This window comes from Ceratina calcarata, unplaced genomic scaffold (genome assembly GCF_001652005.2).
Source record: "Ceratina calcarata isolate Rehan_Ccalc_2016 unplaced genomic scaffold, ASM165200v1 scaffold78.2, whole genome shotgun sequence".
Classification (NCBI taxonomy): Eukaryota; Metazoa; Arthropoda; class Insecta; order Hymenoptera; family Apidae; genus Ceratina; species Ceratina calcarata.
This window is the reverse complement of record NW_017179105.1, coordinates 1618441-1630444: the sequence shown is the minus strand read 5'-3', so window position 1 is coordinate 1630444 and position 12004 is coordinate 1618441. Positions and strand designations below refer to the sequence as shown.

At 43.8% G+C, this 12004-nt stretch overlaps 1 protein-coding gene across 2 annotated transcripts in view; it reads right to left on the bottom strand.

Annotated features, from left to right (window-relative positions):
- The window catches only part of tws (protein phosphatase 2 regulatory subunit tws), a 28644-nt gene extending 18401 nt beyond the window's left edge, over positions 1-10243 (bottom strand). For both annotated transcript variants that reach the window (XM_018034011.2, XM_018034009.2), the window contains exon 1: positions 9745-10243. The gene's annotated coding sequence lies outside the window, so the exon portion shown is untranslated. The remainder of the gene's footprint in view (positions 1-9744) is intronic.
- Positions 10244-12004: the final 1761 nt, after the last annotated feature.

Here is a 12004-nt window from a genome sequence, read left to right as displayed (position 1 = left end):
TTTCGCGAATGAAGAATTAGTCGAGTCAGATGTCATCTTCATCGACCTCGCGTCGTTTCCATAGTAATACCGTCGGGATCATCGGTTCCTCGCCAATGGGAAGCTCTCGCAATCGGGTCGACTTTGAGGTATACATCGGATAATTCGTCGAGGTGCGTTCTCGACGAGAGCCAAGTACTATTACACCAGAACCGAATGGGTCAAGGAGACTACATGCCCGGAATTCGATTTGAATCCAAGATTTATAGCGCCTTGGTAAGGGATGCTTTATTCAACTTTTAAGAACGGGCCAGGATTCACCTGGTTATCAGATATCGGTCGCACACGTCGTCAAAGTAATTGCGACTCGACGAATGGAACGATCGGATAGTTCGTCCCGGATGCTTTATAGGCTTCCCGTGCTTCCTAATTACAGCCAAGTTCCGATTCGCCGTGTTGGAGCTTCTCTGGGGATCGATCGGACAGAATAAAAACCGACTTCGTTCTTTCCCGAGAGCGACGCGCTGCGTTTCTAGCCTAGTTCGCGGCATACGTAGTCGGGAAAATGAACCGGGGACGGAAATAACGGCACTGATCATATTTTCATTCAAAGAGAGTACCTTCGCGTACCGGCGCGCGTGCTCACGCATAAATTTCAACCCCGCCGTACATGAACGTACATTTTCACTGTTTGAAAAATACTTGTTACAGAGAGTTCAATGCTAATACAATTTCTGTTTTCATATAAAATTCTTTGATTTTATCTGATACGAGATTTATCTCCGCTCTTATTACGCAATGCGTATGAGAACCGCTGGATCCCAGGGATCGTGTTTATATTATTTATCAAAGCTCGAAAACACGTGACCTTTGAGCCGTGAGGTAAGGTAAACGCTTATCGAGGACACGAGAAGAGACGTCTGACTAGTTTGTCGATCGCACGTGCTACGATTCTACGGTTACGATTAACTCAAAGACTTCGAAGAACGATCGCAAGGCCGGTGTACATTTAGAAGTGACACAATCGGGGTTCGTGCTCGGCAATTAGAACCGCGGGCCTCCTCCGCCCGACGGTTATCCATCGGCTGCCAACAGAATCGAAAAAATTGTTTGTATTCCGCTGCGCCAACCGAGATAATGTTTCGGAGCATTTGCATGCGCGGCTCGCAAAACGAATGCGAAATCAGCGTAAAAATAGAATACAGATACATTGCAAGTTGAAAGAATGAACTGGTCACCTACAGCTTCCGGTTGATTAAATTCCTTCTATTTACTTGGCAAGCTGGCGTTAGTTTTTATTCCACGCGCAATATCGCGCGGATATACGTGACGATACTTCGCTTTTCATCGCCCTTTTCAAACCTCCCCGCAGTTCGTTACCACTATTCTCGTTTCGGACAATATTTTAACCCTTTGACTACGGCAGACTTTGGCACGCACTGGCCGTGCGGTACGGTACGAATTCATTCGAGACGTCCACTGGGTACGGCGAAATTTTTCGTTAGACATGCATTTCTGAGGAAGTATATTAAAATATTCAAAATACTGAAATTTATTACATTAAACGAATATTACTTGAAGTGAACATTAATTTTAAGCTTTTTTTAAATAACTTTCTACATTACTCTACATTACCATAAGACCAATTATAAAATTTTAAAATAGGCGGAACAAGCGAAATTTGATTTGGACGCCAATTGGCGCCTACAGTACCGGAAAGCCAATGTGTTTCGGACGCCAATAGGCGCCAACAGTAGTCAAAGGGTTAAGGGTAAAAGGTAGCTCAAATTTTACTATCTAAGTCTTGGAAAATTCGCGGTTTATTGATTATATCAAACGTCGCAAGAATCTGAGTCACTGATAGGTTTATCAAGTCGCTTAAATGGCGCAACATTTATTGCAACTGTTCGATAATTATCCAAGAGACGGCGAATGGGATCACGCGGTAAAGTGAATCAGTTTCATGAATATGCATTCCAGTTATCAGTCATTAACGAATTGAATTAATCAATTATGCACCGACCTGACGTATCAATTTCATCCGGGGGACTGCTCGCTCGTCGAGAGTTTTCACGAACCTCACATACCTATGTACGTCATACATATGTGCTGCGTTTCGTGAAAGCATGAAGCTTGTTTGATCGTGACTTATGACCTATTACCTTCAATCGAGGAACGCGAACACGCGACCCTTTTGTCGTTCGACGATCGAACAGTCGAAGGGGACGAGGTGTTTCTGTTTAACAATTTTGTTACGCAAATTTGAAAACTCCGTTAGTTTCAATATTGACCATTCCGAGAATGCGTTCGACGGGAAAATTAATTGCCTGTTTCGAGAAAGGGAAGAGAGTCGATTAACCTCTGACTTTGTTACAAAGAAATCTTCGATATTGTATCAATTGTACGTACGACTAAATTTAATTCGTTTATTTCGTAATCCCGAGGGGAGACCCGGAGGTTCTTGTATAATTTATCCGATCCGGAATCTCGCGATGCTTTTGTATTCGACGAAGAGCCCAGCTCGTAAACAAGGTGGACTCGTTCAACGCGAGGATCGTACAAAGGTGGAAGACAAAGCGAGTGTTCCGTAGGAAACGCACGAGCCGGGCTGTGCACGTGTACACTGTACATACGTGGATAGGTGCAAACCGTTGTGCCAAGCCACGGCAACGCGAAAAGGGGAAAAAGAACTCTCGTTGCAGTCTACAAATGAAGGCTTTTACGGCTAATAACGGCTCTACTCTCGGCGCCTCCTCTCGGGATTCGTACACGAGCAGCGTTTGCATGATTTCAATCGCTCATCGTTCGTTCAGAGTGAATCGATCGATGATCCTCCGAGGAAAAACGATAGACGAAAAGCGAGCTTTTCCGCATTTAAGCGCGTGAATTAACTATCTCGAGTAAAGAGTACGAATGTGCTTAGCGCGGGAGTTAATGAGCCGCCGTGAAAGACTGCCTTTTCTAAACCGAAACCGCGAGTTCGATTTCTCCACGAGGTACATTTCTGTTTGATTGCTTCCCTGGCTGTTCACGGAACTAGAAGATCGTAATTACACTTAACAATTTTGAAACATATTGAAATCGAAGAGTTTCAAAGTGCTCGGGTATAGATTCGAAATGCGGCGCTCGTTTCCTTACACAGTAAGAAATCCAAGAGAAATAGACGCAATTCCAGACGTCTGCAACGAATCCATATGTTTGACAGTGCTTGAGCAATTTTATAATTCATTTTTTATGACCCCGTATTATTTCGGTTAGACGGTAACTCGTTTTTTATTACCCCGTTGTTTTCGTCGTTGGTGACCAAAGCAGATTTAAAAAGGATAGAGAGAGAAAAACGTAACGAGGCCGCAATGGTCGAAAATGCAAGAGTCGAAGGAAGAAAAGGAAAGACGAGACTTACGATTCACGAGCGCGTGCCTCGTAAATTCGCGACTGTGATGGCAAAATTTAAAACGTTTTCGGCGAGCCGACGGATTTTGACCGCGCTACGTATCATCCGATCCACTTGTTGTCGTAATCAATCTCATTTTTTTTTTCCCCCGGCTTTTTTTAAGCGACGCATTTATTCCCTTCGTTTTCCTGCGCCTTTGCCTTGGAACGTCCTTGGAAAAAAGATATTTGCGTGTCCCGAATGGGAACGAAATTTACTCATTTTCCTCCGCTTCGCGACATGATTTACGAGGCGTTTAAAGTCTCAGGTAAATAGAAAGAGATTGCTTTTCTTTTATACAAATATGTATACTTTCCTCGGTAGGTAGCGTTGATCTTTCAGTTCTGATCATTTGCACAGCAATTACACGAGGAGGTAGGTAAGTAATTATTATTAATTATGACGAAAACGAGAGTACAAAGAGGCAGCTAGAGACAATACGTTTCCCGTCGACGTAATTTCCGCGATCAGGACCGTGTGACAATGGGACGAATTTGCGGGTCGTTGAAATCCAGTGAGGCGCGAAATTTTTCATGAATACTTTGCAGAACGTGTAGAGAATAACTGCCTCATTAGATTCTTTATACGATCTCTAATTGCGAATATNAGCAGCGTTTGCATGATTTCAATCGCTCATCGTTCGTTCAGAGTGAATCGATCGATGATCCTCCGAGGAAAAACGATAGACGAAAAGCGAGCTTTTCCGCATTTAAGCGCGTGAATTAACTATCTCGAGTAAAGAGTACGAATGTGCTTAGCGCGGGAGTTAATGAGCCGCCGTGAAAGACTGCCTTTTCTAAACCGAAACCGCGAGTTCGATTTCTCCACGAGGTACATTTCTGTTTGATTGCTTCCCTGGCTGTTCACGGAACTAGAAGATCGTAATTACACTTAACAATTTTGAAACATATTGAAATCGAAGAGTTTCAAAGTGCTCGGGTATAGATTCGAAATGCGGCGCTCGTTTCCTTACACAGTAAGAAATCCAAGAGAAATAGACGCAATTCCAGACGTCTGCAACGAATCCATATGTTTGACAGTGCTTGAGCAATTTTATAATTCATTTTTTATGACCCCGTATTATTTCGGTTAGACGGTAACTCGTTTTTTATTACCCCGTTGTTTTCGTCGTTGGTGACCAAAGCAGATTTAAAAAGGATAGAGAGAGAAAAACGTAACGAGGCCGCAATGGTCGAAAATGCAAGAGTCGAAGGAAGAAAAGGAAAGACGAGACTTACGATTCACGAGCGCGTGCCTCGTAAATTCGCGACTGTGATGGCAAAATTTAAAACGTTTTCGGCGAGCCGACGGATTTTGACCGCGCTACGTATCATCCGATCCACTTGTTGTCGTAATCAATCTCATTTTTTTTTTCCCCCGGCTTTTTTTAAGCGACGCATTTATTCCCTTCGTTTTCCTGCGCCTTTGCCTTGGAACGTCCTTGGAAAAAAGATATTTGCGTGTCCCGAATGGGAACGAAATTTACTCATTTTCCTCCGCTTCGCGACATGATTTACGAGGCGTTTAAAGTCTCAGGTAAATAGAAAGAGATTGCTTTTCTTTTATACAAATATGTATACTTTCCTCGGTAGGTAGCGTTGATCTTTCAGTTCTGATCATTTGCACAGCAATTACACGAGGAGGTAGGTAAGTAATTATTATTAATTATGACGAAAACGAGAGTACAAAGAGGCAGCTAGAGACAATACGTTTCCCGTCGACGTAATTTCCGCGATCAGGACCGTGTGACAATGGGACGAATTTGCGGGTCGTTGAAATCCAGTGAGGCGCGAAATTTTTCATGAATACTTTGCAGAACGTGTAGAGAATAACTGCCTCATTAGATTCTTTATACGATCTCTAATTGCGAATATTCATATCGAATAATGTGACATAAAAACTAATTATGTAGATTTTTATAAAAAAAAATCGTAAATGTTTTACTAGCATTCTTAACATTATAAAATTTAAATGAATCTGAAAATATAGATTGATATGAAATAGAAGTCATTATGAAAATTATAAGATAAAGATATAAGATAAGAATAAAGATAAGAATAGAAATCATTATGAAAAACCACCACAGAAAATTTTAAATGTACTATGTAGGCTTGAGTTCAAAAGTCCTTCGGATGGACGTAGCCGGTTTCGAGGGCGTACATGCGAAGTATGCATCCGAGACAGAGTGCAAAGCGTGTGTACTCGACGGCCGAAAGTGAGTTTGCCCGAAAATAGAGAACACCCGGTTATTTTTGGGTGTTGTTTCAAGGTGAAAGGCCGAGTATTCCTTGCTCTCGTTCTCCTGGAGCACGTGCACTCCCTGGATCGCCTTGCCCTCGCCCTCGCACCCGACACCCGATCATTTATCAATGAACAAACAAGCGAAACGAAACCTCGCGTTTCTACCTTCCAATTAAACGAAGGACGTTAATAAAATTCTCTACTAATTAATATTCCTCAAGGAGATCAAATTTAATTGAAATAGTTTGAGCATGCAGTATTACAATTTAAATCGACGCATAATCGTCTCTGCGAATCGATGTGCGTACATTGTTCGTAACCCTTCTTCGCGACACGGGCTGCGTCGTCGTAGGAGAACTAATTACTTCTTAAGAAAGATCGATAGGACGACCGGAGTGGACGTTGATTGAAAAGAAAACGGTGCGTTTCGCAAGAGAGGCCACAGCGCTCGGAAGAAGACAAATAACGAACGGGATGCAAATCGATTCCACGTTGCGATCTGTGCATATAAAAAAGTGCCAGGACGAGACTTCAAAAGAAGGGAAATTGTTATCGACGTCGCACTCGACTCGAATTCCATTAAGATTATAATCCGGTAATGCTGGCTAGTATTAATTTATGAAAGTTCAAAGGTGAAGAGTCAACGGAGAGTTCGATCACAGGTGCTATACATTTCCTAGAATAATTATGTCCGCGGTTAAGGGAGGAGAACATAATGGAAGGAATCGGGTTTCCGAACTCCACACGTGTCGATCTGTTCATCATCGGCTGAATATCGAAAGAATTTCGCGACAGAATAGGGTGGGTGCGAACCGTGAAACCGCGTCACGATTATCCGGTTACCGTGGAAAGGGCAGTTCCACCGGTTTTCTTTTTCGATCGACAGCGTCGACGTTTTCTTACCGTGTCACGGGGACGTGCCGCGGGACGAAACGATTGTTCTCCGGGCGATCGATGAGGGGAATTTGGAGCACGCCGCGGTGCAGATGCGGTTCGAAGGGGAAAAAAAAAATGCAGCCCGGAGAGAAAAGTCGAGGCGGAAAGTTGGCTCGCGGCCATCCGAAAGCATGGCACAACGAGAAAGTTGGAAGCCGTGGATTCGGTGAAAAATGAAACCGATATCGATGTCCCTCTCGTCTGTCCCGAACGACGAGTCAACGAGAGGTCTACTTGAACGGTACTTCATCGAAGCTAGCGGCTAGTTTACAGTCGATTAAAATTCGCTCCCTTCGAGTGGCTTTATCAAGACATCTCGGGGGGGAAATTGAAAAGCCCTCCAGTCGACGACTCGTAGAGGAGCGGAAGCTACTGCACGATTTCTGGATATTTCCGAGGCATCTCTGTTCCCATTAGCCTCCGAAGAGCAGAAAGGGAGACAGGTTCGATCGACCGGCTGGAAAGAACCTCCGCGGGAGTAGGTCAAATACGAGTCCGAGGAAACCGAGGTACGAGAGGGCTCTTCGCAAGATGAACCGGATGGGAAACGAGAGGATTTAACCAGGCATCGGATACGAATATCTCGTAGGAGTGTTTTTACGAGCCGAGTAGAACCGAAGGGCCATGAAAAACGTGCGAACCAGAAATTACGTTCCTCCCGATATCGCATCAACTTCTTGTGTCAACGAGTTCTAAAGTTAATTCGTTTTTACATGAAATACTTTAAACGCTGCTGATACGAGGCTGATCGACGGACGAGGTCATTAAAAAGCTTTCAAAGTCGGATCAATTGGTAAACGACGAACGAGTCAACGAAGAGATGTATGTTGACGATTAACCTTGTTTCTCGTATGCCCTGCTACGCGATAAAGTTCGTACGAAAATACGCGGACTACTGAAACTACACGATATAACCCTAAGAGTTTACCTAGGCGTGTCTGCTTTCCCAATGGTCGACGTTAAACGATGGTCAATCATCGTCGCGGCTGGAGCCCCGTCGTCTCACCTACGCGTCCGACTCGAGATCAATCTTGGTATTCTCATTGTTAAACCCGACAGCAACGTCGATGAATTTACTTATCGACTATCGCACACTTGCGACGGTCCGATCTTTGTTCAAGTGAAAATGGAATACCATACGAACTTTCTATTTAGTTAGTCTTTCTCTCGACGTTGAACGTATTCGAGGAACTAATGGACGCGAGGCGTAACCAGGAAAAGGCGATTCGTCAGCGAGCAACTGGTCGTCGTTGATCTCACGACGTTAACCGGTATGAGCCACCGATAACTAGCACCAATTAGTCTCGCTACCCTCGTCGCGACGCGAAAGATATTGAGACGACGCATCGTCTCGGGGCGACTCGGTGGCAATTTATAACCATGCGACCGGACTGTTTATTTCCCAAACGTTGCAGAAACTTTCAAAGTGGCCTAAGGGAGAGATACTAAATATAAAACGCACCGATGCGAGTGCAACCTCGATGCGCCCTGCGTGTTGCTCCACGACGTAGGTCGCCTTAACGATGTGCAATCGACGATAGCGCAGTACCTACTGGAGATTGTTCGATGAGACGCGCTTACAATTAGAGAAAGGAGCGGTTCGTTGAACCGTTCGATGCCTAATTACCGAACGAATTTTTCTTTTACAATCGATACGTATTAGCCACGGGTCGCGTGAAACCCATTGAAATTAAAAATAAGGCTCCCTTTTATGCGTAGACACGCGGATCGACCGGTTGTCACGCCCAGAAACGATGGAAATAAGCAAACAAAAGATGAGGCGAATAATTCTTAACGGGAATCGACGAAGGCAAGTCTGGGAACGCTGGCCATACGCAATGTGACGAGTCAATAAGTTCAGTATTTAAACAGGAACGTCGTCGTCGCGTCGCTGGTTTATATTTATTCAGTCAATTAAAACGTACTTGCACACGTGCAAGGCGCATTGAAATCGATCGTGTATTTAATTAACGGATGACACCTCCGTGTAATCGTAATATAAACCTCTCTACGATATTTCATCTCATTTTATGGAATTTAATGATAATCCTCGTGCAAGCTGCGTGCATGAAGTATCCGAGCTTCTGGATCGAACTTATCTTTAATAAATCAGTGACAAGAAAAGGATGCACGGTGCGTTCCTAGAAAACGACGTTCATGAGTTTTGCAATCTCGTCTGATTTAGTAGTCCCCCGAGTCCATCCTCTTTAATACCCCGGACGCGACATGAAATAGGAGCTAGCGCTCTTCGAACAGCAAGTTTAGAGTTATTGTCCAGCGTGTACGTAAGTCTCGGACGATGCCACCGCGGACAAAAGGACTAGAGGAAAGCGGCTCAACCCTTTTTGCACGATTTGCGCTCGCGGTTGACGTGCTCGCGTTTACCGATCTGCGGATTCTTATCTCGTGCAGAATCTCGCTGTCTCGCCTGTCTGAGTAGATAGCAATCTGCGTGTTGATCGCTTTCGATAACGGAACAGCTGAGAGGGATCGATCGGAAGGCGAACTTCCACTTAACGAGTATTCGGCTTGTCAGCCACTTGATACATACTCTAGAAAGATTTATCTTTCTACATCCAAGTATTCGCGAAATCAACAAAGATCAAATCCCGTTCAGGCGGTAGCTCGTCTTTGACGTTACTACTTCGAATCTCCTAACGCGAAAGAAAAGACAGTTTCATGTAAGAGTAATTCGCGTAATGATCGACGATCGTGGGATCGATCAATTGTCGGTTGCACACGTGGTGAGATTGAATCGAGGGAAGCAGGTGCGACGAACGCGTTTTCAATCACATTCGCTAGCCGACCGATCTCTGGTCAATACCCGGTTCGAGTAATCGCATGCCGACAAGAAGATCGATGCATCTGACACGTCGCAACGTGATTAATCAAGAGCCTGCTCCGGAACAACGTTCACTGTACTCGATACACCGAAGTGGCTCTCGAAAACGAATCGCACTTATCTCTCGTTTCTCCATATCTGTCAATCAATTGCTGGGCAAGAAGATCAATTAAAACTCCGTCTCGAACTGCGAAAGAACGTTACGTCAGTGATACGAGTCGAAAAAGGTAGATGTTCCGAAACAGGCGAATCGATTTCCTTCGTCGAGCACGCGTTCCGTAAATAAATATGATAAAATTCAATGGTTACTTACGATAGACAGGAAGTTGTTGCGGCGATGCGATCAGGCGCCTCTCGGTGAACGACACCAGGACCACGGGGAGAGCAGGTGCGTCACGAAGTTGTATACGCACAGGAGTGCACTTTTCGCGACCGACAATACCACCGTTTATGCTCGTAGAATATAATCTATATCATCTATAGCGTGAACGGGAGCGCGTTGTCAGGTCTAACACTTCTAGAACACGAGGGTTAAACCAATGTTCCCGACCTGTGTAAATAAGTACGCGCGCACGAATACCCGAGCGGTCTTCGTTTAAGAAACGGACGTGGACAACGCACACGCGGACCGAGCGTAGTACACACCGCCGCCTCCTAATCGTACACACGCCACGAGCAGTGGTAGCGACGAGCGTGGAACGATGATAGCCATCCGACACTGTCTTACACCGACTGGTGTTTACTACTAAAACGACTACGGACCGTCCCTCGAGCCATCGGGCTCGGGACGGGACGAGGATACACTATACACACCGAGGAACCAGCGAGCCTCTCCACGAGTGCAACAGTTGCTTGACCAGGGCGCCACACAATGTCGACTCCGGCTATTAAACGACGTTCCACGCTCTCGCGGTCGATAAACGGAAATTATATTTAGAAACGAGATGATTTAAATGATATTAAAAAATATGGGATCACGGATTTTACAGCTTCTTTAAAGGAACAAGTTTTCATGGAATAATTGCAAAGAACGTAAAAGTTTCAAGGATCTATGAGAAGGATGTCCAGTTAGGGCAATTGATCGACGTTCACCTTTGTAACAAAGTATTGCTATCTTACTGTTATATGTAGTACAAAAATTTATTTAAATCTACCATCTACTTATGATAAAGCGCTTCTGATTTTTGGGTATTGAATCGTCACTTTCGAGTGTCAGAACGTGCGAATGATAAGTTTCTATTAAACATACTTCCTCGTATAGATCCTCGGTACGCATTTCCGCGATGAGCGCGCATTCGTTCAATAGCCAGCGAAAGCTTGCCGGTAGCGATCTTTCGAACACCGAAAAGTTTTTCGCTTTTACGCGACTGAAGATGCAGTGGTACATCCAATATTCCTTGAACGGACGAAAAAACTTGTGACTATTGTTAAATATGTTGTTCACCGGCGCGAAAGGGTCATCCACTTCCGGAAAAAATGAAACTTCGTCCAGGTTGAGAAGTCTGCCGTTTATATCAAGAGCATCGACATTGATGTCACTGAGATTTATTTCGTCGTGTAAAAATATATTCTTTTGGTTTTTATTGGTTTTGATCGCTAATTGCTGTTCAACTTCCTTATCAATTTCCTTATCAATGATATCATCAAAATCGTCAGTCTCTATAGCTCTGACAAATTGACCCTTAGTATTTCGCTCAAATTGAACCTTTTTTCGACGTAACTTCCCCTTTGCAGATAAAGATTCTTTCTCTGGGAGCGATAACTCTATATTGTATTTATCACAGAACTTGTCGTCTTGTAGCATTATTTCCCCATTCAAATTATTGATATTCGGATCTTCTACATCCTCGTCATCGCTATCTGTGGGTATCGCTAATCTCCCGTTCGATAAGGTTTCGGTAAATGTAAAATCGTTTGTCAGATCAATGCTTTCGAAAGCTTTAATTGTACTTTCAATGCTGTCATAATACTGCTTTTTGGTGACGTCCATTTTAATAGCGCACGGTATTTTAGAGTGCAAATAGTCGTTTAAACTTTCCTTTTCCATCTCGTTTTGATTTTTGGAAACGTCTTTGACTTCGACATTTATTTTTAATTCCGCGACGTTCGGCAGTCGAGGCTGTTCAAACGGAGGGACATATTTTTCGAGGAAATGTGCGCTCGAGTTGATTATTTCTAATTCTAAATCGCATTTCGTAGCTAGCTCGATCAAACTAAAAATAAATTATAATAATTCGATTAATCGCGGTCGCATACAGAATGCCGCTATTTAATATCTAATTTCTGATTACTTACGCATCAGCGTCTGTCATGAATCCAACTTTCGTATCAAAGAAATCATTTCTCGCTTGACTCGAAATATCATAACACGGGTGATCGAATAAATGTTGAAAGTAAGAATGAAGCGGCGTCAGAGATGGTGGAAATATTTCATTCGCCTGCGACGACTCGTCATTGATTTCTAAGCTACTGATGTGTTTTGTCATTGCATCAAGAAGTTCATTGGGCAGCAAATGTTTTGAAGCTTTCACGTTTCGTTCATTTCTATTAGATTTAGAATGAATGAATTCCAA